Source organism: Equus quagga, chromosome 5 (genome assembly GCF_021613505.1).
Source record: "Equus quagga isolate Etosha38 chromosome 5, UCLA_HA_Equagga_1.0, whole genome shotgun sequence".
In the NCBI taxonomy this organism is placed as follows: Eukaryota; Metazoa; Chordata; class Mammalia; order Perissodactyla; family Equidae; genus Equus; species Equus quagga.
The window spans coordinates 103782984-103808242 of record NC_060271.1 but is presented as its reverse complement, the minus strand read 5'-3'; the positions used below and the strand labels follow the sequence as shown (position 1 = coordinate 103808242).

The following is a 25259-nucleotide window of genomic DNA, read 5'->3' as shown; positions in this document are numbered from 1 at the left end:
TCAGTCACAGTTCTAGCATTATGTCGTGTCTGTCTAGTTGCCACTCTAAAGAATCAGTATCCTACTTCATGCATGTTACCTCTTGACCTGCACATGTGCAAATGTAGGAGAATTATAAATTGTTTATACTGGAAAATGTTCCTCAGCTCCCATGTACAATTGTAGCAACTACTTGGCTAATTTGTGAGTACTTCTAGAACCATAAAGATAAGCCTGAAAGTGCGTGTTGGCCACTATTGGGACCTGCCACTTCTGTTGCATTCTTGCTGACAGGAAGAATTTGATTAATTAGTCTGTCTCTTTTCTTCCCTACGTGCTTCCACGACTCAGTCCTCACTACACTCCAGAGCAGGGCCCATCTCTGATGTCAGTAGCAGGACAATCCACAAGTTTTTATAGTGTTTAGACAGTCTCCTTTTGATTCAAAGACATGACATGAACGTTGTGGAGAAGCGTTTCCTTGGGCTCTGACTGGTGTTACCCGGGAGAGTGGATGCGCTAGTGCTGAGCGCTGAAGGCCAGAGGTATCCTTGTGTTCTTTAATTGTGCATGTGCATGCGTGTGCGTGTGGGTGTGAAACATGGGTTGTCTAAAGTGTGGGGCTCAGAGCAGGGGCCCCGCTTGCCTACTTCTAAGGGCGTTACTGTTTCCAGCCGTCCTTACAGACCTGGCAGAGGCCTCTTTCCTGAAGTTCTACGGAACTCTGACCCTTGGAAGACTCATTCTCACTCTGATTTAGTTCTTTGGTTTGAAATATATTTCACTCGGTTGTTAGCCTGGTGTATCCGTTGAGACATTGTCAGCTACAAGTGATGGAAGACCAATTCAAACAGACTTAAGCAAAAAGGGAATATATTGGCTCCCACGACTGGGAAGTCCAAGGGCAGAGATATAAGGCTCAAACTTTGTTTTTAGGGGTGACGGTTGGGGAGCCTTGTGATTGACAGATGGCCCACCAGGACTCCTAGAGTTTGGGGGTGGGGGAAGCATGCATGGTCCCCCCAAGGAAGGGAGGTGGCCAGAACACAATGTGCCCTCCACCCCAAGTTACAACCTTTTGCAAAATTCAGTTTCGTAGTTTATTGTGCTGGGCACCTGGGCCGGATTTCTCAAGCAGCCCAGGTGGCAGGCACTATCTTCCTGATCCTGGCTGCTGCCTGATGCAGATTCTTCACCCACTCCTGTTTCAAAACCTTCAGTCCCTTGCCAAGACCCTGGTGCAGGTGTGACAATCAGCAGCAGGGCAGAAATGATTGGGCCCAATGAAGGCAGAATTCTTTCTAGGTGCAGATCACCATTTTCTCGGGTCTATTTGAACACTCAGGGATCCCCCAAGGACAGCTCCCCCAGGATCATACCACTGCGATTGGGCACAATAGAAATGTCTGCACAATAAACATCAAAGACACTATTTCCACCAGGCAATGAGAGGGGCCAGCCCCCTCCCCCAGAGCTCTACTGGCAGGCTCTTCGTGGTTGGGGACCCCTGTGGATGACCTCTCATAACATTTCACTTTACACAGCTGCTCCTCCACTTGGAATCTCCCAGAAGCTTGGCAAGTAGGACAGATTACCTTCCCAAGGTCCCACAGGAGCCCCACTCCAGTTCTCCACTTCCTGCATTCACTTTCCACTGCCCCTCCCCGCTGAATGTAGCTGCTGCTCCTTCTTCCCGCTCCCCCATCAGCCCAAGTCCCCAGTATGTCCTGACACACGTTCCCAAGGCTTCTTAGAGTCTGCTGAAAACTAACCCTAAGAGGCAAGAAGAGGGAGGCAGGACGGCATGTCTTCAAGGCTGCCTCCCCAAGCTCCACTGGGCCTGCTGCCCACCCGCAGTGAGTCTATGGATGTGTGGGGGCCACACCTGGACCAAGACATGGCTGATCCCCTGCTCTGGTCTGGGCAATGCTTCCTCCCATGCTTCTTCGCTGTCTCTCTCTCGCTTTCTCCTTTTCCTCTTAGATCTCTCCATAGCCCTCTCGCCTCCTCTCCACTCCTACACGCACTCTCTCCCTCCCTAACCTAAATGAGGTTGGTTAAACAAAACTTAGTGCATCCAGATTGTGAACATCAAAAGCCAGGTCATGTTTTTAAGAATGTTTATTGACGTGAAACTACCTGTGATACTTCGTGGAGGGAAGAGAGATCAAAAGGCCTTACAGGCAGTATGAGCTCAGTTTTCTAGCCTCCTCCTCCCACCCCTCACCCCCGTCCCCAAAATAGTGTCCACTTCCTTTCGACTCTGCCCTTTGGGGTTGAGACCCTAGCCCTGGGTCAAGGCCCTTTGCAGACCCAAGGAATGGCAGATTCAGCCAGAGCCAGGAATGCATTTCAGAGGCTGGCCCATCGCTCCTCTGCCTTGGCCCTCTATGGTCTTTGTCACTTCCTCCCCTTGGGAACATCCGGTGGCCCTGGCCAAGGGGAGAGATGAAGGCAGAACTGTTGGATCAAAGTCCAAACACATAATAAAGGCATCTCCCTGCCCCCAACTAAGGACATGCTAGTGTGCATTTACTCACACACAGACACAGAGCGTTGGGCTGGCCCGCTGTAAACCTTCTCTTATTACAAAGCCAGAATCTTTTCCGTTTGTGTTTAAGCTGCAGCCTATGAAATAATGTCTATAAAAATAAGATTGGAAGTGAAAATATCGAATGCAATAAATTATGGCTACATTGTGTTCCCTCCTGAGGGATGTCCTGGCCAAAGAGCCTTCAATATTTCTATCTAGGGCTGTGCTTTGTATTTTTTCCTAAAGCATTTCATTTGTTGACGGGAAACAAGGGCCCAGAGGGCCGAGTTTGATTCAATAGAGCTATGGTGCTTGGCTGGCTGTACCTGCCTGGCATCTTAATTTCTCTTCCAAACCAACAACAGCTCTGCTTATTGTGGAACTGCAAAGTGAAAGCTAAAAGGGAGGCTGCCCAGGGGAACATTTGTTGGCCAGTTTCCACCACTGCCACCATCTCCCTCCTCACCATCCCACCACTATGTCCTTACCACGATCACAACCATGAATTCAGACACCATCACCATCTTCCTTTGTGGATTCAACACCCCTACCATTTCCCACATATTGGCTAGGGTTTGGGAGGGAGGAGAACCTGAAAGATTAACATGACATAGATCTGAGAGCTTAAAATCTCTAGGGAGATGGACCAGATATACAAGTAACTTGGAACAAGAAGGGAAGTCAGCAGCAAAGTACTGAAAAGTTCTCCAAGAGTTCAAAGGAGGGAGAGATGAAATGGTTTTTGAATTGGGTCTAGCAGCATGGGTTAGATGTGGACCTGCAGAACGGGAAGTAAAAGGCCTTCTCAGAAGAGGAGTTGGTGTGAGGGAAAGTGCAACATTGTAATGCATGGATGAGCAGGAGAAAAATGAGTTCGTTGTGCATGGACCCTAAGGTGCCTGAGGGGCAGTGAGGGAAATCAGGGTGAAGGGTGAGTGGGACTAGATCAAGAAATATGATGGGTATAGGAAAAGGCCACTCAGTTTAAGGATTTTGGCCTTTTGTATGGTGGAACGTGGAGGCCAATGGAAAGTTGTTGAGCTGTGGGAGATGGAGCTGGTTATGAAACTGATCATCGTAATGCGATCTTGGGACCAGCAAACATTCTCTCCTTTCTCTCCGTACTCTTTTCTCTGAAATGATCTCAACTTTTGCCTCCTCTTTGCTGATCCAAAAATTCGACAAAAGTTTTGAGCGTTAGCCATTTGCTTTAAATCCTGCCACTTCATACTTTGTCTCTGGGCCTTAAGCATTTGTGACAGAGAGGAAGAAGAGCGATAAGAATGAAACACATACTGCCACTATTTCTAATACCTCAGGGCAAATAAGTGCATCAGATCCTTTCTAGAGAGTGGATTTTGCTTGGGAGAGATTTGGCGGATGAGGGTACCAGGTTCTTGTTAGCTTGGCGGGTACCATAGGAGAAGCAGAGGGGACAGACTCGGATCGGCTCACACGCCTGCTTTACCCTTCTTTATGGGACCAGCTAGATGTGGCTCTGAGGTGTTTGACTCAGAGGACAGAATCCCAGAGCTCAAGGCAAGGGCATCCCCAAGAGCCAATGGGAGGAAGCCCAGCCTCCCTGTGCCCTGGATAGATGGACAAGGCTGGTGCCACTTACTGTAGCCTTTGTCCTTGGAGTGAAGGTGGCGCTGCCCTCATCCCACTTTTCCCATGATTCCGATGGGGACCACTGGAGTTGTATCCAGGAGGCATTTCCAAGCTCTTGTAAAATTCCTTACTTGGCTTAATTCAATAACCCAGCCCCCAGTGCAATTACATCCCCGATTCTCTCCTGTTCTCCTTTTCTATGTCAAAGAAGGAAAGTGAACCAGTCATCCCATTGGGGCTAGACCTCGAGTCTCATTCTCTGGCAGACGTTTAGGATGGAGCCTGGACCTTTCCCTCCACCCCACAGCGCATGAGCTAGCGAGCAAGCACGAGTCCAGGGAGTTGGGACTATGGGAGAAAAGACGCCTGTGACCCTTCCCCCGCCTCCCTGCCTCTCTGGGGACAGGGGGAGAGGGCTCTTCCAGGCCGTGCTGCCAGCCAGGCCAGCGTTTGTGGTAGGCGGTGTTTATGTGAACGCACAAATGTTTATGTGAGATTGCCAGCCGGTTATTTATGAGTCTCTCAGCCCTTCCCCAATAAAAGCTGTTCCCTCAATCTTCTGACAGGCCCCGCATCTGTAACTAATGTGTCACTCGCTCAGCTAATGCAGTTCACTTGTGTTTATTTTTGCACAAAAGCAATTTATCCAGCTACTCTGAAAAAATGGCCCTGTCAGGAGCCTTCTTTGGAGCAAAGTGTCTTTCCTCAAAAGAAACTCCAAATGGCTCGCGGTGCACGGCAGGCTTCTGGCGTGTGCGCCTGAACAGGTCAGTGGGTCTGTCTGAGTGTGAGGGAGTGTGCAGAGTGTCTGGTGTGGGCCCTTGCTTTGTCTCTGAGTGTGTGGATGTGTGTCTTTGTGCCCCTGTCTGTCTGAGACTGTGTGGGTTCAAGTGTTTGCCCCAGAATCTAAGAGTTCTGCCTGGGTGTGTTTGGGTTACTTTTTCAAAAGGTCTTGGGGGTGGGCCTGGATTAACTTTGCATTCCCTCTGATGGAGATAAATCAAAGTTGGGAAAGTAGGTTGTTGGCAGCTAAAGGCCTGGAGGAGGAGATTTGAGGAAGCAGGGGAGGAGGCCAAAGGTTAAAAGGGGGGTGATTGGCTTCAGGGCAATGGGAGGCTTAGCCCTGGCCCGGGGACTGTAACTGAAAACCGGTGGAGGAAGGCTGCCTACACAGCCGGCCCGTCCGCGCTTGTTAATTTTATCGTTCCCGCTCTGTTTTCCTTCAGTACTGGCAGTAAACCTTTGGAGTGAAAAGGATGCTCTGTGGGCTTGTTTCGGGATGCTGTAAGAAAGGCGGGAGTCTGAGAAGACATTTCCTGCTGCACAACCAGATTTCTGAGAAAAGGAACCAAGAAGTGGGGGGTGGCGAGGGGGGTCAGGAGTCAGGCTGAGTGCTTGGGGTCTGCCAGAAGCAAAAAGAGGCCCTGATGGGCTGGGGAAGTGCCTGGTGGTCTCTGTGGTACTCAGTCTCACCCCATAGATTGTCACTCTGACCCTGGCCAGTCAATGAACCAATCTGGGCTGAACAGGAGAGTCTGGAAGGCTCCATCAGACCCCTCCCACTGTTGGAAAAGCTCCGGGTGCCCGTGGCCAACTGGCATGGAGGGGACAGCCCTGATGGCAGATGTCTTTCTTATCATACCTAAATGGCCCAGCAGTAGTAATGGCATATTAGGGCGGTGGCTCCCAAGCCAAGTGCCTGAGGGACAGTGGCACTTATTAGCTGAAACAAGATGTCTTCACAGAGCTCAGTCCAAATCTTGGCTGCGTTGTCTCAATTTGCAGGATAACATTCAGAGTTTGGTTTCTCCATCTTCAGTTTTCCTCCAACTGGATTTCATTAAGCCATTGTTGCCTGCCGAACTATAAGTTGACATTTGTGTAAACAGAGATAAATAGACAATTGTGCTTTCTTGAAAGCTTGTGTTTATGGACTGGAGCTATTGAGATGGTGATTTTGTCGGGCATCCATAACCTGGCTGTGAGGTGGGGCAGTCAGGGGAAGCCATCTGTCCATCCATCTCAAGGTTTCTCTGGCCAGGTGACATTCATGGTCAACCCTTTGCCTCCCTGTGACCTAAGTGAATTGACCTAGGGGCCTGCTTTTCTCTTTGGCTGGGGTGTGTGCAAGTGGGAGGAAGTTGATGAGCATGAGGATGTCAATCAGTTCTGTACTCTGGTGTCCAGTGAGGGAATTCAAACTGGGCAGAGCCAGGGGTGGTGGAGAGGAGAGGCATTTGAAAGGTCGAGATTTGCCCCTTAGATCTAATGATCTCCTTCGAATACCCTGTATTCAGATCAGGCCTGGGAGTGGTGTTTCCTTGGCCTCCACCCCCAGAGCCCCTCTGTTCCTCCTCTTTCCACTTTCTTCCCTCCCTCTGGGCACCCTGGCCTTTCAAACTCCTTCTTGCAGTTGAATTTGTTTCTAGGCTGGTGGCCGTCCTGTCCCTCAGTGGTGAGTGAGCCTCCCAGCCAGGTCTGCTTGGAAATCTTTGGGGCAGGCTCAGTCGTTGTGTGGGTCATAAGTCCAAGCCATTCCTTCCCTCTCCTGTGGCACTGTGAATAGGGAGAAGGGGGCAGCTTTGAGTCCGGGGGTTGGGACAGAAGAACCGAGGGGATGATCTTGTACTATGGAAAGAGACTTACTTTAGAGTCTAAAAAGAGAAACGCCAGCTCACAGCCCTCACTAGCTTCAATGATCAATTGCCTCCGTCTCTAACCAGCAGAGCTGTCTGAACGTTAGGCTCCCATAGCCTTTCCCTCCCGCTTGACTGTAAGTTGTACGAAGCAGTCTTCTCTCGCTGTGGCCTTGGGGTTATCTCCACACCCAAGCTCTCTTTTCTAAGGATGTTGCTCTCACCTCCCACCTTGGCTGCTGCAGGCCGGGGAAAGGGCCATCCTGCTGAGCACACACATCATGGAGCCAAATTTTCTCACTGGCAAAATTGTTCTCAGGTCCTAAATTGAGGATTCACAAACTCCACTGTCCACAGAGACCCGGAACATCATGTAAGGAGAGAAGAGGCCGAACCCAGGAGAGATGGAAAGTGGCACTGGGCTGCAGGGTTGGGGAGCAGTGTGGAGTGGTGGGGACCACGGCTATAGGAGAGCACGTGCTCCATCCCATCCACAGGGGCGACCCCCTTCTCGGCAGGAAGGGGTTGCAATAGGGGAATGCCAGCCCAGAGAAGCCAGTTTTTCTATTTTCAAATCTGGACTTTTCTGTGAACTCTCCTAATGTTACGTGTTGGCAACAAATTCCAATTTAAAACATGCTGTGGGCCAAGCAAAACATGTGTGCTGGCCCGTTGTGGCTAGTTTGCTCCTCTGCTGTTGTGAAATGTGGTGGAGCTGTCGTTCTGCATGTTTGGAGATGTGCACCAAGACTTCCGGGCCCTCAGCCCTGAACAAATTTAGGAATCCGTGCATCAGGTGCTGTGCGGGCTCACCCCTGTGCTAACAAGTCGAACACCTAGCCCATTTCCTGATAGCTGGGTGTTTAGCCTAACTTGTCGTGGAGTAGCATAGATTTGCTTTTTCTCCAGGGAGGGACACACACCCCTGTTCTTTCACTGAGCATGGTCCTCTGGATGGCCTCTTGGCCTCGGGCAGCCTGGCCAGGGAGGACAGGCAGTGGCCGCCCTGGGTCAGGGCGCCTTATACAGGCAGGTGATGGATGGATGTCCAGGACAGCTTCCAGGTTTCTTGTTTGTGCAATGCGGGGATGTGGGGCCTCCACAGAGAGAGGGGATACAAGAGAGTCATTGAGTTTTGGGGGAAGATCATGAAATCTCGGGGTTTGCCCTGTTTTCCCAGGCTGGAAGGAGGGGGTGCACAGCTTTGGGCCTGGGACATGGCATGGTGAGTATGGGCTCAGCTTCTCCCCATGTGTAGCCTCCAGGTGGCACTGGGATTCTGGGCTCAGCCTGGCTCCCCAAGGACAGCCTGGCAATGATCGCCAAGCTCAGGGGGGACACTCACAATGGTCTCAGGGTGGCTGGGGCTTCTGAGATCATCTAGTGATGTGGAAAGAGCTTGCATCTCAGCTCTGCACTTTATTAGCATGTGACCTTAGGCAATGATGTCACCTCCTGGGTGTCAGTCCCTTGTCTGTAGAAGGGTCTGGCCAGTTGATCTCTAGCCTCTAAGTGGCCTCCAGGTTCTCTGACAATGACTCTGCTGCTGGCTGCTGCCATAGCTCAGTTTGACACATCTTTTAGAGCAAGGATGGGACTGTTGCTTCACTACCAGCTCCCCGGTGACTGGCAAGGCACAAGGCACATAGCAGGTGTTTAATATACGTTTGTTGAATGAATGAGCGAGACCAAATCCCTGGCAGCAGGGAACCAGGCAGGCAGAAGACCCCTGGGGCAAAGGAAACTCTTGCTGTACCTTCATCCCAGCTTCTGGTGGCAGGTGAGAGGCAGGGCACTGCAGGCCAAGGGCCACTCAAGCCTTGAGGCTGGAGCCCATCTCCTAGCCTAGAATCTTCTATAGCCTGGCTCATGGGTGCCGTTGGCTGGGCTGTTGGAATCCTGCCCCCACCCCTGGTCCTGCCCCACCTTCTCGCAGAACTGCCCACAGTGACAACATAAGTCCCCCGATATCTCTGAATGCTTAAAGTTTTAAAAATGCAGAGCTTTGGAGATGTTGTGGGGAGCAGCTGGGCTCCAGGCCAGGCCAGGCTGGCATGTTGGAGAATGAGTCTTCAGCCAGGCCGCTCTGAGGAACCACTTCTGCTGCTGGAGGCAGGAAAGGAGCGGGGCCTAGGCCTAGACTCCTAGTTCTCGGAGGAGTTGGAGCAGAAGCAGGCGATGGCTGTGCCCTGGCCCACTCTGGGTGGCTTTGTGGTTTGTGGCTGTAGCTGTGGTCCACGCCTGGGTTCTGGGCCAGCAGAGATGTATGGAGCCCCTCGTTTATCTGTGAGACCTGTATGGAGGGAAGGAGGGTCTGGGGTGTGTGAGGATTGGGCTGGCTGTCTATAGGGTGACAGTAGAGCTCTGGGATCTCAGGCAGAAATCTCGGGGTACATCCCCTCACTCCAGCCTCAAGCACAGTGGAGACTTCATAGGTACTTGCTGTCACCCTCACTGAGTGCCAAGCCCTGCTCTGGGGCAGCGAGAGGTGTCCTGGGGTGCCTCGCCAGCCCTTCCCACCCTCATCCCCGCGTGCAATAGGGGGAGGTGAGGGGCCCAGGCTCGGCTGTAGGGGCTTTTCTCTCCCCGTGGGTGTTGCTCCAAGAGCCCCCGAGTCATCGGAAAGCTCCTTGAAGACTTTGGAGCTGGGGGATACTGGAGGCGAAGCTGGAAAATTTTCTGAAATCTTTCACACTCTTCAGCTCTCATTCTCCTAAAAATACTATTATTATAAACTCATTCGATATGCAGAAACAAAGAGTGATATAATGAACACAAACCATTTGAGAAATAAAATGACAAATCCCATCAAAACCTTCCGTGAGCACCTTGCTTCCCCTGCACCCCACCCCCTCCCATGGGTAACCGCTGTCCTATACTTGATATTTTTCAATCTCATGAATTGCTTTAACTTTTTACTATATATGAAAGTTTTCTTGAAGTGTTTACAGAGCTGTTTTGCATGCTTTTAAACTGTAGAAATAGTGTAATTCTAATTTGTATTCTTGTGCAATTAGTTTTTTTCCTCTTGACATGTTTATGGGAGTCCAGGGTGTGGACATGTGTTACTCTGGCTCATTTATTTTCGACGCTGCATAGAATTCCATTGCATGACTGTGTCATCTCTCCAAGGAGGGCTCCTCACGGCCCCCTGAGAGGGTGCCTGTGCTCACTGAGGGTACTCTCTTGTGCAAGGATGGCTCTGGTTCTGTGGATGCTCGCCACCTTCATCTCCCCCACCCCTCTTTAGGGTGCCAGGGTCCTCCCCTCCCTCCCAGAACCATTGCTTCACGAAGGAGGAATTTGAGTGGATTTCAGGCCACCTTGTGTTTCCCATAAGTAACCGTTGAAAGTGAAACCCCAGCCCAAGGGGCTGCAATTGCAACCAGCTGAGTGCAGACTGGCTGGCCTGGAAGGAAGGAGTTGTGCGCTCCAGATGGACATGAGTCTCCGAAAGGGACACGCCAGCAAGACCTTCTCCAGCACCAAGGGGAGACACTTGGGGCAGCCGCAGCCCCTAGCCAAGCCCCTGCATTGACCCTGGCTTGAGGCCCACCCACCTCTCTGTTGCTTGGCCCAGTGGCCTCCAGGGTGGGTTTTGCTGAATGTAGGGCTGTTGTCGTTCCAGCTTTGGGAGGGGCAGTGAGGTTCTGGGACCTGCTGAAGGCAGCCTGTCCTGAGAGGCTTACATTTCAGACCCTTGAAGAGAGAGACAGCGTGCCCCTACTCTAGTCCAGACCCCAGCACTGGATGCCCCGCTGCACCCTGAGTGCCCGGGGCTGCATTCTGACTTTTGGGGGCCTAGGAACTTTTGCTTTTGTGGGACTCTTCCTCCATAAAAAAATATTAAAAATCTTGCTTTATGACTGTGCTGGTATAAAGAGGAATGTAATCGAGGCTGGATTTATTATTATATATTCATTACATTATTATATTTGTTTTTATCTTCTCATTTAAAAAGAAATGAAAACATTTTGGGGAGCCCCTTAAAGAACCGTGGGCCCTGGGCCCTGTGCCTGCTGGGGCTGATGGAGAAGATGGCCCTAATGGCTGCCACGCAGCCTCTCACACCCTCCCTTTACCGAGATTGCGACCCCTCTCTCCTCCAGGACACCTTCCCTGCTTGATTGAAGGGGAGGTGGACGTGGCCTCGCTCAGCCTCAGACACCGTGGGCCTCTCCTCCCATCACAGGGGCTTGGGGGCCAAGTGAATGGAGGCTTTGCGTGCATGGCCTGCCTCCTGGAGGCGGAGGGCAGCCGGAGTTGCTCTGCACGGGGCCCAGCTTGGAGGCACGGGGCACATCCTTCATGGGGCCATTGTTCCGTGTTAGGTGGGTGGTGGGGAGCTGTCCCTGGAGGACCCCGCACGTTTCCAGGTCACCCTGTGCCAGGATTGTTAGAGGACTGTGGCCTGTGGAACATGCCCCAGTGCTTGTCCAACATGAAGGTATGATCCCGCCATGTGCCATCAATGGTCCTCTCTCCCAGGGGGTTATTCTGAGGGAGGCCCTGTGTCTGTCTTGGAGATGAGGGAATGGGGCAATTACAGTACTGAGGAAGGGGCTGCCTTAGTCAGCTCGGGCTGCCACAGCAAAGTACCACTGACTAGGTGGCTTAAACAGCAGAACTGTATTTTCTCCTGATTCTAGAAGCTAGCAGTCCAAGAGCAAGGTGCCACCCAAGAGGTTTGGTTTCTCTGAGCCCTCTCTCCTTGGCTTGCAGGTGGCCAGCCTCGTGCTCCCTCTTCTCATGGTCACCTCTCTGTGCGTGTGCATCCCTGGTGACTCTCTGGGTCCAAAGCTCTTCTCACAAGGACACCAGTCGGATTGGGTTAGGCCCCACCCAAAGGGCCGCATTTTAGCTTAATTACCTTTTTAAAGACCCTGTCTTCAAATCCGGTCACTTTCTAAGGTGGTGGGGGTTAGGGCTCCAACGTATGAATTTTAGGGGACCCAATTCAGCCCGTAACAAGGATGATGGAGGCCACATGTGGGGCCACACAGGATTGCACAAGGGCACCACCCTGAAAGAGGTGCTATTCGTATCATAGGTACTTTTATTATTCGGCAATCTTTTTCGTATTTTTATAACAATTTTGTTGACTCCAAAGGTGGGCAATTTGTGCATTTCTTATGGCAGACTTCCTGCAGATGGCAGTATAAAGTTCTTATTCTAACACTATCTTAGGATAATTTCCTGACTGAAGGAAAGAAAGTATCTCAAGAAAGGAACATCTTTTTCTACACAGGCGCCATATATTTGGCCTGGCAGTGGCCGGCCACGTGACTGTCCAGGGCTCAGGTTTCGCTTGGATGGGGCGTGTGACCTGGGTTAGCAGGGTCATGTGACTGTCATAATTTGGTGGACTGAGTTTAGGGAGGGGGGTCATGTGACTCCAACAGCCTTGCAGACTGGGCTAGTCATGTGACTATGGCCTCTCTTGGTCTTGTAATGACCATGTTCCTTCAAACATTGATAGAACCTACTCTTAAAGCTTGCCCAGTCTATGAAGGAAATAGGACGAGTGGTCTGTTTCTGTTCTGATCATCCAGAAACAGCCTGGGAGCCCTAAGGCCAAAGCTGGCATGACCACCCCATCTTCCTCCCTGCTCAAGACACTTCTGGAACCCACGACCTCTGCTAGAGAGCTCTATCTCGTTGCCTATCTCATTGGTCTGTGCACAGGGCCATCTGGGTTCCTGATATCCCCAAATTCAGGGGCCGGCTGGTACAGGGGTGGTTGGGTGAAGAGAAGGAAGAGGGAGGGGAGTCAGTGAGGCCAGGAGAGTTGCAGAGGGGCCACTGGGGCCGTGGGGGTCAGGGCTCCTGGCTGGGGCTGAGAAGGGGACTCTGCCTTTCCTCCCAGAGCTGACCTGCAGCCTGTGGGTGAGCACTGGGAGCTAGGAGCATGACAGTGTCCTCGTGGCTTGTCTGTTTCCCCTGTGAGACCCATGGGGGCTTCTGAGAACTAGGCCCTGTAGTGGGAGAGCAGAGAGCTAACAAGGCTCCTCAGCCACCTCAGATTGTCCCAGAGAAGCGCATGAATCACTAAGGACCCACAACCGAGAAACAGAGAGATGCCATTCCCCTGCTGTCTCCCAGGGCTGAATTTTTGACTCCCAAGTCATGGTTCCCCAGATGCCAAAGTTCTGACTCAATCAAATTTAGGCTGAAATGCATGCTTGTGCCAGGCTCCCTTGCCCAGCCCACCACCTTCAGTCCCTACAGCTTGCCTGTGGGGCAAATACTGTCACTCTCGTTTCAGGGATATGCAAACACAGGCCCAGGTTAAATGACTTGCCCCAAGTCCCATGGCTGGTAAGTGGCAAAGCAAGATTGGAACCAAGCCCATGTGACTTGAAAGCTGAGAGTAAGGCCGTTTGCTTGGCTCTGCACAGAGAGTACACAATGAGTGTGGCTGCCCGAGCTTGTCGCTCTGTCCTGTGGCTACTTGCTTCACACCCTAGACCCTGCTGGCCCTGCTGGGCTGCAGGATGGTAGATGAGAGCTTCCCCTGACCTCTCCTCTACTTCTGCCCCCTCCCACTGTTCCAGAAGGCAGGACACTGACGTTCTCAGTTCCCAGACTGGCAGGCAGACAGCATCCAAGTATTGAGCACATTTTTGGGGGGGACACTTTTGAAGGCCTTCCCACATTGCCATCCAACTAGCAGACAAGGACAGCTGCGGTCACCATGTTCCAGAATCCCGGAGATGTGCGGCAGCTGGGCCTCTCCATCCTTCCCTCCCTCCCTCCCCCGCTGTTTCTCTCGCTACACTGGGCCATAGGTGGGTGCAGCAGGCCTGGAACACTTTTGTGTTGTCTTTGCTAAAGAGGGGCCGAGCCTGTTTGAAGGTGAACTGTGGAAAATGGTCTTGCTGTGCTTCGGATCATGTCTTCGCCCCTTCCTGACACTGCTCTGGGAGTGGAGACAGGAGCCTTTGCTGGAGATTCAGCCCTGCCTGCGAGGGGAGGGGAGGGCAGGCCACCCAGCTCACCTCTGGGTCAGTTGGGGCCGCAGCAGGTGTGTGCGAATATTTGCCAGTGTGTGCTTGTGTATGTGTCTGTGCAGGTCTGTATTTATACATGTGTTTGTGCGCATATGCCCCTCTGTGTCTACACATGTATTTGTGCCTGTGCATATGTGTACATATGCACGATTCATGTGTGGTACGTGTTAACACGCAAGTTTGTGTCTTGAATCATGTGTGTGTTTACATGTGTTTGCATGTGTGTTTACCTGCATGTCTGTGCACGTGTGTGTGTTTATGCCTGTGTGTTTGTGTGTGTTTGTGTCTGTGCACATGTGTGCACTCCAGACAAATGGCAGGATGCACACTGTGCATGAGGTGGCTTAGGGTAGAGTCTTGGGCCTTGAATCAGGCTTCCATATGGCCCCAGATGTGACCCTTCACCCTCCCCTGTGGCTGTCAAGGTCTCTGCCCCCGGAGACCAGAGAACTTTCCTTTGGAACCAAGTGGGCCTCGCTCCCGGGGCAGGGCGGAAACTACTTCCAAAAGCAAACAGGATCATCGTCATGCTGGGGAGCCTGGAGCCCGTGGGACCTTGTTTAATTCTGAAGGAATGTGCTCGGTTCCCGCCCAGCAGAGCAGGCCCTGGCCTGACAGGGAGCCGTGAAGACCTGGCCGGCAGTGGCTGCCTTTGGAAGAGGGAGCTTGGCTGGCCAGGGACAAACCATTCCAGGGACAGAAAATCACACCAACTCGTGTAACTGGAGTGGGCTAGGGCTGACAGAGCCCTGCAGGGCCTTCCTCAGAGCCTCCGGGCCGGTGTGCCCAGCTCTGTGCCGGGGAGAAGGGGGCAACAAGCAGGGAAGAGGAAGTGGCCCAGATATGACCCCAGAGGAGCTTGGAATCTATCAGGGAAGGGCAAATCCCCAACGGGGGACAAGAAGCAGAGTGTATCATGGTGACGGGGGGTGGGGGAAGCATATAGTGCAGAGAGGAGTGATCCCTGGGGACTGTGGCCATCAGGAAAGGCTTCTTGGAGGAGGCGGAGGTTTAACTGGGCCCCGAAGCGGGGGGAAGATTTGGAGGGAAACAGGACATTCTGAGAAGAGGAGAAGTTTTGTAAAAGATGCAGATATGGAAAAGGGTATGGCCTTTACGGAATGACAGTGCCGACGCTGGTCCAGCGGGAATTTGGGAAGGGAGAAGAGGGAGATGAAGCAGTCAGCTCCTGTCCAAGGTGGCTTTGAATGCCCGCCAGAGTTCATCCTTAGGCAGTGGGGAGCTATTGAAGATCCTTGGGGTGGGGGGTGACCTGATACAAGTGAGAGTTTTAGGGTTTGGGGCCCAGGTGATCAGGTCATAAGGTGGGTGAGGACAGAGGCTGCGAGACCAGAAGAGAGTGGAGGCAGAGGTGATTGGGGTGAGGAAGCCTGGGGCTATGAGTGGGTAAGTGGCTGAGGCCTGGGGAGCGAAGGGGGCAGAACTGAATCGACTTCGCATTTTGTGACACTTGTCCATTCTTGAGGTCTTGTTTCTGTGTTTGGATTCTGCTGACCTGGGAACACTGCCAGCCTGAGACAGCTCCTCAACCACAGGCCAGTGGAAGCAGATGGGCCTGGGGTACAGAGGCTAGGACTCAACCCAGCCCAGGGCCAGCCCTTCCCTTGCCACCCTGCCCAGAGTGGCCCTGGCCTCTGCAGTGGGCCTCTGGGTATCTCATCTACTGGTACCCAAAAGTGGTATTTGTCACAGGGAGTGGGTGTTACCCCAAGCGACAGAGTGGGAGACCAAGGGAGACCTTGAGTGTGAACACAGCCAGTCTAGGTGAGTATGTGAATGTCTATGTGGCCCAGGCTGGGCATGAACGTGAGTGTGAGCTCTGGGCAGTCATGTAAGGGGATGCGGGACACCACTCAGCCTGGGTGTGCACAATGCGGTCTGTGTATGTATAACCAGTGTGAGTGTGCACACAGCCCGGCTTGCATGGGCCTGGGGCCTGGCATGTGGTGGGCGCCTATGCTGTTGAGTGAATAAATGTGAATGTAGGCACAGCTCAGGTGCAGACAGAACTCCAGAAACAGTTGCATAGCCAGCTGAAACTGTCCTCACCAGAGGACCGCATCAGCTGGGGTAGGGCTGGGTGGACACTGGCTTGGCTCTCCCCCCAAGCCCCCACACACCCCGTGCAGCCCTGTTGGAGTGTGGTTGGGGCTGGGGCCATGACTCCACCTTATCTCTCTCCACTGTCTCCTGGGTTCTGCAGGCTGGAACTGCAGCCCCCTTGACCCCTTCTGACCTCAGTGCTGCCTGAAATTGTGAGGGAAGGCAGAGAGAACATCCTGGAAAATGACCCTGGCCTGGAGATGGGGGCAGCTCTTGCCCTTGGGAAAGTCCCAGGGTGAGGGGGGCAGGAGTCCAGCCTCTTCTCTGGTCTGGCTGAGCAGACACAGGCTTCCCTTCTGGAGACAAAGATGATTTCAGTCTGTGAGAGGCAGAGTCAGGAGCTGGCTTGGATTTTTCCAAGCTGGGGAAGGTGAACCTCTCTGGCAGGTGTGACGATAGGATCCCTGGGAGGCCGTGCATGCAGGAGCCTGAGACTCACTGAATCATGTGGGCCAGGAGCTGGGTTCCTGTCCTCCTGGGCCCTAGCCTGCCACATGGGCCAGACTGTGGGGGCTCCTTAGCCATGGTCCCCTTAACTGATGGCTTGCTCAGCCTCTGGTGCCTACCCCTTCTGTAACGTGGTCTCCAGAGCCAGGTGTCCTTTCCCCGAGGCATCCTGGTGGCCCTGGGGGAATGGAGGTGGCACTGGCAGTTGACATGAGTCCTCAGTGTCTTATTTGGCCCAGCCCAGCTGGGTTCTGCAGGCAGGTGTGCAGGGAGGAAAGGCAGCTGCTTCCTGCCCTGCCTCCTGATTCTCTCCCTCCCTGTCCCCTTCCTCAGCCTCCGTTTTCATTCCCCTAGCCTGCTGCCTCTCCCTCTCCGGGTGCCCATGGAAGCGGGAGTGTACACCCCTCATCTGGCCACGTGGCCTATGGCGTTCCAGATTCTAGATGCTTTCTGGGCTGATGAGGGAACCCGAGCTCTTTCCTTCACGAGTACCACTGCCCTGGATGGCCAGGCACAGACTGCTCAAGCCCCTGCAAAAATCATCATGTGGCTGGTGGCAGAGTCTTCTTCGATCTGCTCTGGGCTGTGCATTACTTCATCCTCCTGGCACTTTCGAGGAGTGCCTTCCTGCCTGGGATGATTTCATCTTGGAGCGGCGTCAATGCTGTGCTGGGCTCCACCATTTTGGAGCCTGAGGCAAAAGGAAAAATCAGCAATACTGATCCTATCTTTATTTAAAAATTGGATATTTCACCCGTCCATCATGGACATTTTACATTAGTTTTGACTTTTAAAAATATTGCATTAAAATATGATTTGTCTTGCCTGCATTGACGTCCTTGTCTGGACGTCCCTTGAATTTTGCACCTGAGGTGAATGTAAAAAGAAAAGATTCCTTGGTGTGGGCCTGGAATGTCTTAAGATTGGAAATTGACTGGAATTCTTCCCTTCCGAGGGGCTTGCGGAGTCTGATGGGTGTGGGTGTGTGGGAGGAGGCGGGGGAAAGAGGGAGACTTAGCAGTCTCAGAGCTTCTGCTAATGTCTCCGTGGAGCTGAGGGGCAGGGCCTGGGGGAGAGGGCCCAGCCCACGCTTTAGTGGAGCAGGAGAGTGGACTTTGAAGGTGGACAGAGATGCAGGAAGCAGAGTTGGGATGGAGGAAGAAAAAAGTCATCTGGGAAACAAAGTGAAAAGAATCCATTTCTCTGGAGGCAGCCTTGAGGGGATGGGACTGAAAAATGGGAAGCCGGGAGGCTTTGAAAGGCTGCAGATGGCAGAGCCAAGGGGGCTGCAGAGCCCTCCGTCAGCCCGACCTTCAGCGGGGTCTGCTCCATGCACACCTGCCTTGTGTGAGTGGTCCTTTGGTGGGTGAGTGGAGGAAAGCGGTGGATTCCGTGGGGAACTGGGACCTCGGATCTGCCCACTGAACTCTTCAGTGGGAGGCAGCGTTCAGAGGCAAAGACGTGTAGGGAAAGTTTAAGCACAGGATTTGGGCCAGTTCGCCTAAGATTTCAAAGGGCAAGTGTCTGTGCATGTGCATCTGTCTCTTCTCAGTTTGAGGATTCCCAGGACCCTGGCTTGCCTTCCACTTTGAGAACTTTGAACATTTCCTTCCTTATTAGCTCTCTCTCCAGAGGGGCGATGGGAGTGAGCGGGGGAGCCAAGGTTGTGGTGAGGGGCCGGGCAGCTGGCCTGGGGCCTGGATAGCACATGCTGCTCTGGAGCAGCTGTTCCTGCCTCCTTGGGATCAGGGGCGGCTGGGCCCAGCCCGCATCCTCAGCTCTGAACCCTGCCTGGGCTGCACACAGACACATTCCTAGGGCCAGGGCAGGTGGGTATGAAGGAGCTTCAAGGATGCCTGACCTCTGCAGTCGACTCCCCTCTTCTGGGGCTGTCACTCCTTCCTCCCTCCTCCGTCTTGGAACAGGGTGGAGTCTCTCCTTGGAGAGGGTCTGGGGGATTGGGAGCCACACTGCTCCCTGCACACCAGATAAATAGAGGTCACCTGTGTTGATCCTGCAAAGGCTGAAGGTGGGTTAATGACGGAGAATGGTGGGGGCCTGACTCCCGTTTCTTCTGGCTGGGGTCCGAGTGAGCAACCCTACCCTTCCTTACCCTGAAGACTACCCTGTCCCTCCATTTGGGGGCTCCCTTCTGGCTCCATCAAGGTAGAAGGAGGACCCCCTGCCTCCCTCCACCCTGTAACCACCCTGCTTCTTGGGATTCAGCCACAAGGGCTTGCCTCCTGCAGGATGCAAGTTTAGGCACATGTTCCATCTCTGGTCCATGAACCTCCCATCTTTTGTTTATTGTACTGTTTCCCAGGTTATAAACTCACTTATGCTAAATTGTAAGAAACATGGAAAATTGGGAAAGCATAACGTAGAGCATCTCAGTGGCTTCAACCCAGCCCTCTGAGATCCGCACCACTGCCCATTAGGAATACCCCTCTGCGTGTGAGTTCCCCGGGTCATGGGTAGCCTTTTTGTGACAGCATTTTCCTGCCCCTTGTCACACTTGATCTTCTTGCACAGCCTTGTGAACTGCCATCAGCAGTCGCCTTCTTCTCCTTTTCACAGCTGGGAAGCCGAGACTGGTCGCGATGTGTACCCTGCATCATCCCAGGACGTGGCTGGGACCTCAGGCTTCCTGAGCAAGCTGTCCCACGGGCTTCTCACACACTGGCTGCCTGAGCTGGGGGCAGCCAGCCCCTCTGCCGGGAGCCCGCTCCTCAGTTGGCTGCTTGCCTGTGCGCTGGGCACCTTTCCAGGCCCCTGCCAGCGTGCAGTCTTCCTTGGGGCTGCTGTGGAGCCCTGGCCCATCCACCTCCTTGGAGGCAGCACAGAGCACGCGCAAATGTTCACGCCTGGGGCAGGGGGAGCAGGCAGATTTCAACGGCGTGCCTCCTGAAAACCACATCAAATGGTGCAGCTAGGGATTAGTAAATAAATTTGGGAGACAAGTCAATTACCGTCCCCCCGTGCCCCTGTCCCTGGGGGCAAACAGCAGCATGTGGTCCCCAGCCTGAGCATGCCTTCCCGGGGGCAGCCCCAGTGAGCGCTGCAGCTGGCTTCTGTCAGATTAGCCGGGCGAGATGTGACAGGCCTCTGTCCTCTGGGGAAATGGCTCCATTCCTGGGAGGTGGTGAGGACATTCCCAGGTTGCTCTGTTCCTACCCTCTGCCTGCACCCCTCCCTGCCTCACTCCCCTCGTAGTGTCCAAACCACTGCCCCCTTACCACTCCACCCCAAGGCTCCTGCTCAGCCAGTCACAAGCCCAAAGTGCCACCATTACAGCTGTCAGGTGAAGCTGCCATGCCTTTGAATGTGGTAGATGCATACACTGTGGAGGGCTACCTTTGTTGGTCTCTTCCAGATGCATTAGCACTATTATTATGAATTTAAAAATCAGACTACTTGTTGCCTTAGAAAACATTTATCCACTCAGCAAATACTTAAAAATGCCTGCTTTGTGGCAGAGTTTTTGCTCAGTCGTGGAGATACAGAGAAAAGAGACACCCTCTTGCTCTCTAGCAGCTTATAGTTATGTGGGAAAGTCAGACACTAAACAGACAATTGCTATGAGGGGCACTTGGGGAGGAAAAGTGAGGGTACCTAGTTGAGCCTAGAGGGCTCCCCAGGTGGGTTCCTAAATCGATGATGCTGCATCCTGAGGGGAGAGTTGTCATGGGGGGCAGAGGCTGGGGAGTGTGTTCCAGACGGAGGGAATGGCATCGTCAAGTCTCAGAGGCAGGGGAGGGCTGCGAGCTGGATCACAGGGTGTGAAGGGAGTGGGGGTGAGAGAAGGTGCTGGAGGGGCCACCAAGGCTGGATCACGTGTGGCCGTGAGATATCTATCATCTGTCATCTGTCTATCTATTAACAGAGTTCAATGTGGGGGGCATGTAAACTTTCTTTAAGTCTTTTTAAAGTGGCTTATGGATTTTTTTCAACCTTCCATGTGTGTTAAGTGGACGGCATGTTGTTTTTTTTTCCTATTTAGAAACAACACAACTCCATAGAACCCATCAGACTACAAAGAGAAAGCAGCAGTCTTCGAAATATCAGAGCAGCAGCACAGAAAAATGAGTCCGCCCTTGATACTGACTGTCTCCGAGTTCTCTGTGGTTGCACCATGTAGGCATGTTCTTTAGATCAATGATTTTCAAATTTGAGTATGCATGAAGATCACTTGGGAAATTTATTTGAAATGTGGGTGTTTGTAGTCTATCCTGGAGATTCAGATTCAATGGGACCCAGCAATGTGCATTTTAAAGAAGCTCGCATGGTAAATTGGAGGTTATCAGTAGAACACGCTTTGAGAATCACTTTCCTAGAGCGTATTTAATCTTGGGGAATTTGCTTGCAATTCAAGATCCTGCCACCAGATGGCAGTGGTGCTTTGTGATGGATCGAAGCAAAAACCACTTTTCTACTGGGGATGGTCGCTGGAGACAGTTCTTTGCTGCAAGAATGTGTAGAAAATAGTTATTTTAGATAATTTCTAAAATTATTGGTCATGAAATAATTTCAGAGCTTAATTTTAAAGCTAAATTTTCCTTTCAAACATTAAAGCTGAACTTTCCAATAGGGTGGCCACTGGCCACATGTGGTTTTTGAGCACCTGAAATGTGGTTGGTCTGAATTGAGATGTGCCGAAGTGTGATAAACACACTGAATGCAAAGGCAAAAAAAAAAAAAAAGAAAAAAAGAATGTGAAATATCTTATTAATAATTTTTATCATGATTGCATGTTGAAATTATAATATTTTGAATTAAATAAGATCTTATTATTAAAATCAATTTCACCTGTTGCGTTCTCCTTTTTTAAAAAAGTGAAGACTGGAAAACGTAAAATTACATATGGGGCACGGATTCTGTTTCTACTGGACAGCACTTCATTAGAAATCATCAAAATTCATTTCTTCATTTTGAAAGTGAGGGAATTGAGGCCTAAAGTTGAATGGAAAAGTCTAGACTTGAAGTCAAAAGACCTCCATTTCAGTGCCAGTCCAAACATTCGTCGCCTGCCTTTGGGCAAGTCATGTACCTTCACTGAGCGTCCATTTCATCATCTGTAAAAAAGGCATAATTACAGCAGCTCACTTACTTAAAAGACTTATTTAGAAGACCAAGTGAGATAACGTGGCTGAAGGAGCTTATGGAAACTCTCCAGCATCACAGAGATCAAATTACTATTGTTGTGGTTACTGATAACCACTGGAACCCGGGTCAGATAGACTCCCCAATTCATTTAAGTGATCCCTGGTGAAGGTCACCAGATGGGGCGCTGCCAGACTCTCAGGAGGTTACAACTGAGTGAAGGAGTTACTAGAAACGTTTGTGAAATGTGAAATGACAACCCCTGGTTAGAATAGGGATTCAAGGAAGGAATGGGAAACTTGTCACAGGCTTACGTGGCCAATAGCCAGAGCAATTTCTTTTCTTTTTTAGGTATATTTATTGAGCTGGCACAGCAGGATTGGAAGGTTGGAGCAGGAGAAGAGAGAGCAGCAAAAACAGCAATAAAATGCCATCTCTATTTGCAGAGGGGTTTATCATGGCGGGGGAGGGGAGCCAGACACAAGTGAGACAGGAGAGAGGGAGGACCAAGTGTGGAGCCGCCAGCCTCAGGATTTCTAATGGAACCTTTGGTATTAGGAATGAGTGAGGGGGCTGCCGATTCCTGACCAGCTCTCCCCTCTCCCCTTCTTCCTTACTACTTAGAATCTTGACTTTCTTGGGGGTTGGCAATTGGCCCAGCTAAAATGCTACATTTCCCAGCCCCATCTGAAGCTAGGGGCAGCCACATGATGCAGTTCTGGACAATGAGGTATAAGCAGAAGTTAGATTGGGCTTCCATGAAAACTCCTTGAAAGGGTGGGGACATTCAGCCAGTGTGTACACAAAAGCCCTTGGCCCTCCCTCTTGCCTGGACTGTGGGTGTGATGGTGCTGACTCCAGCAACTATTTTGTGACCGTGAATTTAAAGTCAACATCTTATAGTAGCAGAGGAGAAAGCTAGAATGAGCCTGGGACCTGGAGAACGTCATGGGGATGCTAGACTGCCCTGAATTTTTAATGTTTGATCTCCTCATTATGTGAGACAAATGAGCTCCTATTTTGTTTAAGCCACTGTTATTTGGTTTTTCTGTTCTATGCAGCCAACCTGGTTCCTGAATGACACTGAGCACATTAGTGTATATGTCAAGGCTCTTGAACTCCATGTATCCGTGGCAAGGAGAATATTTGAGGATTTTATTGGGGTCTGGGGCCAGAAGGTCACATGAGATGGACAGGGCCACTCTTAAGCCCTCTCCCAGTAGGCTGGGTAGAGTGAAGCACCCTTCCCCTCCTCAGGAGAACGCAGATAGTAGTAGCTCTGAGAATCCTGAAGAAGGAAAAACAGGAACACCACAGGAGTGACCCTGAAGAGAAGAGAATACTTAGGTGCTAACTGGTGCCCCCACTCTGCTTCGCATCTTCCCTGCAGATGGGTTTAGGTGACGTGAGGGGGAAACCAACTGGCAAAATATATTGAATTTGAACTGGTTTCTTTTTTTTAAATTGTGGTAAAAACACATAGCAAAATTTACCATCTTAACTATTTGAACAGATTCCTTTTTAAAATCACCCTTTCAATCACGTTTTCTTGCAGCTGCCGTCTCAGAGGATGAGCCATCAGACATTGCCACAGGGAAGGGGTGGGAAGTGGTCATCCTCGGGACTCCAAGCTGACTTTTTTGACCTCGTTATGGAGATGACGGTATGGAAGTCCAGGCTTTGCGGAAATAGGGGGATTGTTGACAGAGATCCTCCGGTAGCATATGGAAGTCCAGGCTTGGCTGATGAGATCACAAAGTTTATCACTCCCCAGGTGGCGAGGGCTCAGGTAATGGCAAACAGGAAGTGCAGGGCCACTCCTTCCCCACGAGGGACCATGGAGGAAGCAGGGTAAGGGTGGCAGGGGGTGAGAGGCCCACGTGCTGGTCTGGCTGAGGGGATGCTGAGGGTGGAGGGTCCTTGCTCCACCTCCTGGGGGGTGAGCGGTCACCTTGAAGTCTACTCCAGCACCAGCCTATGGGTGGCCACATCAGAAGAAATGTGGAGCCTGAAGAAGGTGTTAGGTCAGTTTCTCCAGCTGCCCTGGAGTCTCTGCTGTGTGCATGGGCTCCAGGAGTGTCCACGTGAGCCCAAGGGAGGTGGGAAATTAGCCAACGGTGTGACTGGGTAGTTTATCTGAGGGGCTGTGGGGTTTACAGGGGTAAATTGCCCTATTGCTGAGGGTCACAGGCTAGACCACCCAAGCTGGGCAACAGACAAGACTCACAGTTGGACCTGAGCGGGATCGCAGGTAAAGCGAGGACTCTGCCCAAAACAAGGGGAGCAGAGCAGGATTCTCTGGCTACAGGCTTGAGGCAAGCGGAGAAGAGACATTACTGTGGAGGACTCGGAGGAGGACAAGGCCTATGTCCGTCAGCTTTTGCTAGTTAAGGCCGCAGGAACAAACCGCCCCTCATCTCTGTGTCTTAAAACATAGCAGTTTATCCCGCAGGTGTGTTACATGTTGGTGGCTGTGGTCCTCTGGGCTCTGCCCCACATGTCTTCTCAGTCTGGGCCCCTGACTGAGAGAGCAGCCCCAGTGTGGATCATGCCTTTCTCAGGGAAGGGAAAAGAATGAGAGAGCTGGCAGGAACCAACGCTGGCTCTGAACGCACCTGCTCCCACCTGCCGCTGCCCTAGGCAAGTCACTGGGTGGCCAAATCAGTGTGGTGGGGAAGGATACTCCTCCAGAGAAGTCACTGCAGGTCCCAGGGCTCTGTGCAGGGACCATCACCCTCTTTCAGGAGTTGGGAGAGAGGAGTTGAGGATAAGAACAGAATCCCCTGTATGTCTAGGCCATTTCTCCTCCAACAGGAGTTCGCAGTAGCCATGTCCCACAGACATCTTGGAGAAGGGTGGCAGGAGGTGAAAGGCAGGATTTACCTGCAGAGGCCGGGTCCTGAAAGGCCAGGTTGGGTCCGTCCTGACTTGGGCTCCGTTTGCAGGGCTGGACTAATTGCGGGATGGAGTGCTTGTGCAGACCAGATCACGGAGGATGGAAGCTGTGGTGTGAGTGACTCTGGCTCCTAGTGACAGCGCTGGAGGGACAGGACAGAGAGCTGCCCTCAGACCTCGGGGCGCCATCCCCCGTGACCTCGCTGCCCCCTCCCTCTCCCCAGCGAGTGCAAACACAGCTGGTCACGGACTTTTGCTGCGGGAGGTGTTTTCCCCAAGCTGATAGGATCAACCTGTTCTTTACCTCAAACCTGTTTTTAAAAGGACTTTCCTGTTTTTTTTTTCTTTCTTTAATTGCAGAATATTTTTATAACATACTTTGAACAGAAGAAACAGAACCTAGCAAAACAGTTATTAAAGAGCTGTAAAATGCTTTCCTCACACTTGCCTTCTTATTTCTTCCTTCTTTGGGTGGGTCGGGCTGTAGGTTGGGGCTGCGGTGGGTGAACCTAAGTGACCAAGCTACAAATTAGTGACAAGGTGCCCCACGTCCACCCAGAGCTCGGACACCCCCTGCCCAACCCTTCAGGCAAGTTCTTGCTCAGCCAATTTTGTTAGTTTATAAGCTGCAGGGCACTCAGTTCTCAGGTCCTGGGGCCACTGGGCCAGGCTGATTTCACGGCAGGTGCAGGTGGCCACAGTTGGTGGCCATGAGGGGCCTCGGAGGCCTCGTTCCCCGTTCCTGTAGCCCCACCATACCATCCTCAGCTCCCTTTCGCGGTGCCCACTGTTCCACCAGTGGGACCCCATGCCTTTGGGCCTCACACCAATGTCGGGAAGGTCCCATCTGAAGCTGTCCCTTGTGACTACCAGAGCTAGGGCTGCAGGGAGGGACTGGGGACTTTGGAACATGGGGAGAGGTTC

At 52.1% G+C, this 25259-nt stretch overlaps 1 long non-coding RNA gene across 3 annotated transcripts; it reads left to right on the top strand.

The window, feature by feature from the left end:
• Positions 1 to 331: 331 nt before the first annotated feature.
• Positions 332 to 24776, top strand: LOC124240099 (uncharacterized). Of its 3 annotated transcripts, XR_006888774.1 has the most exons (5): positions 332 to 524; positions 4762 to 4890; positions 20341 to 20474; positions 22996 to 23103; positions 24386 to 24776. It is a non-coding gene; the product is annotated as an uncharacterized LOC124240099 (long non-coding RNA). The 3 variants fall into 3 exon arrangements; XR_006888772.1 differs by lacking the exon at positions 332 to 524 and having other exon boundaries at positions 4659 to 4890; XR_006888773.1 differs by lacking the exons at positions 332 to 524; positions 4762 to 4890; positions 20341 to 20474 and having other exon boundaries at positions 21911 to 23103.
• The last annotated feature ends 483 nt before the right edge of the window (positions 24777 to 25259 follow it).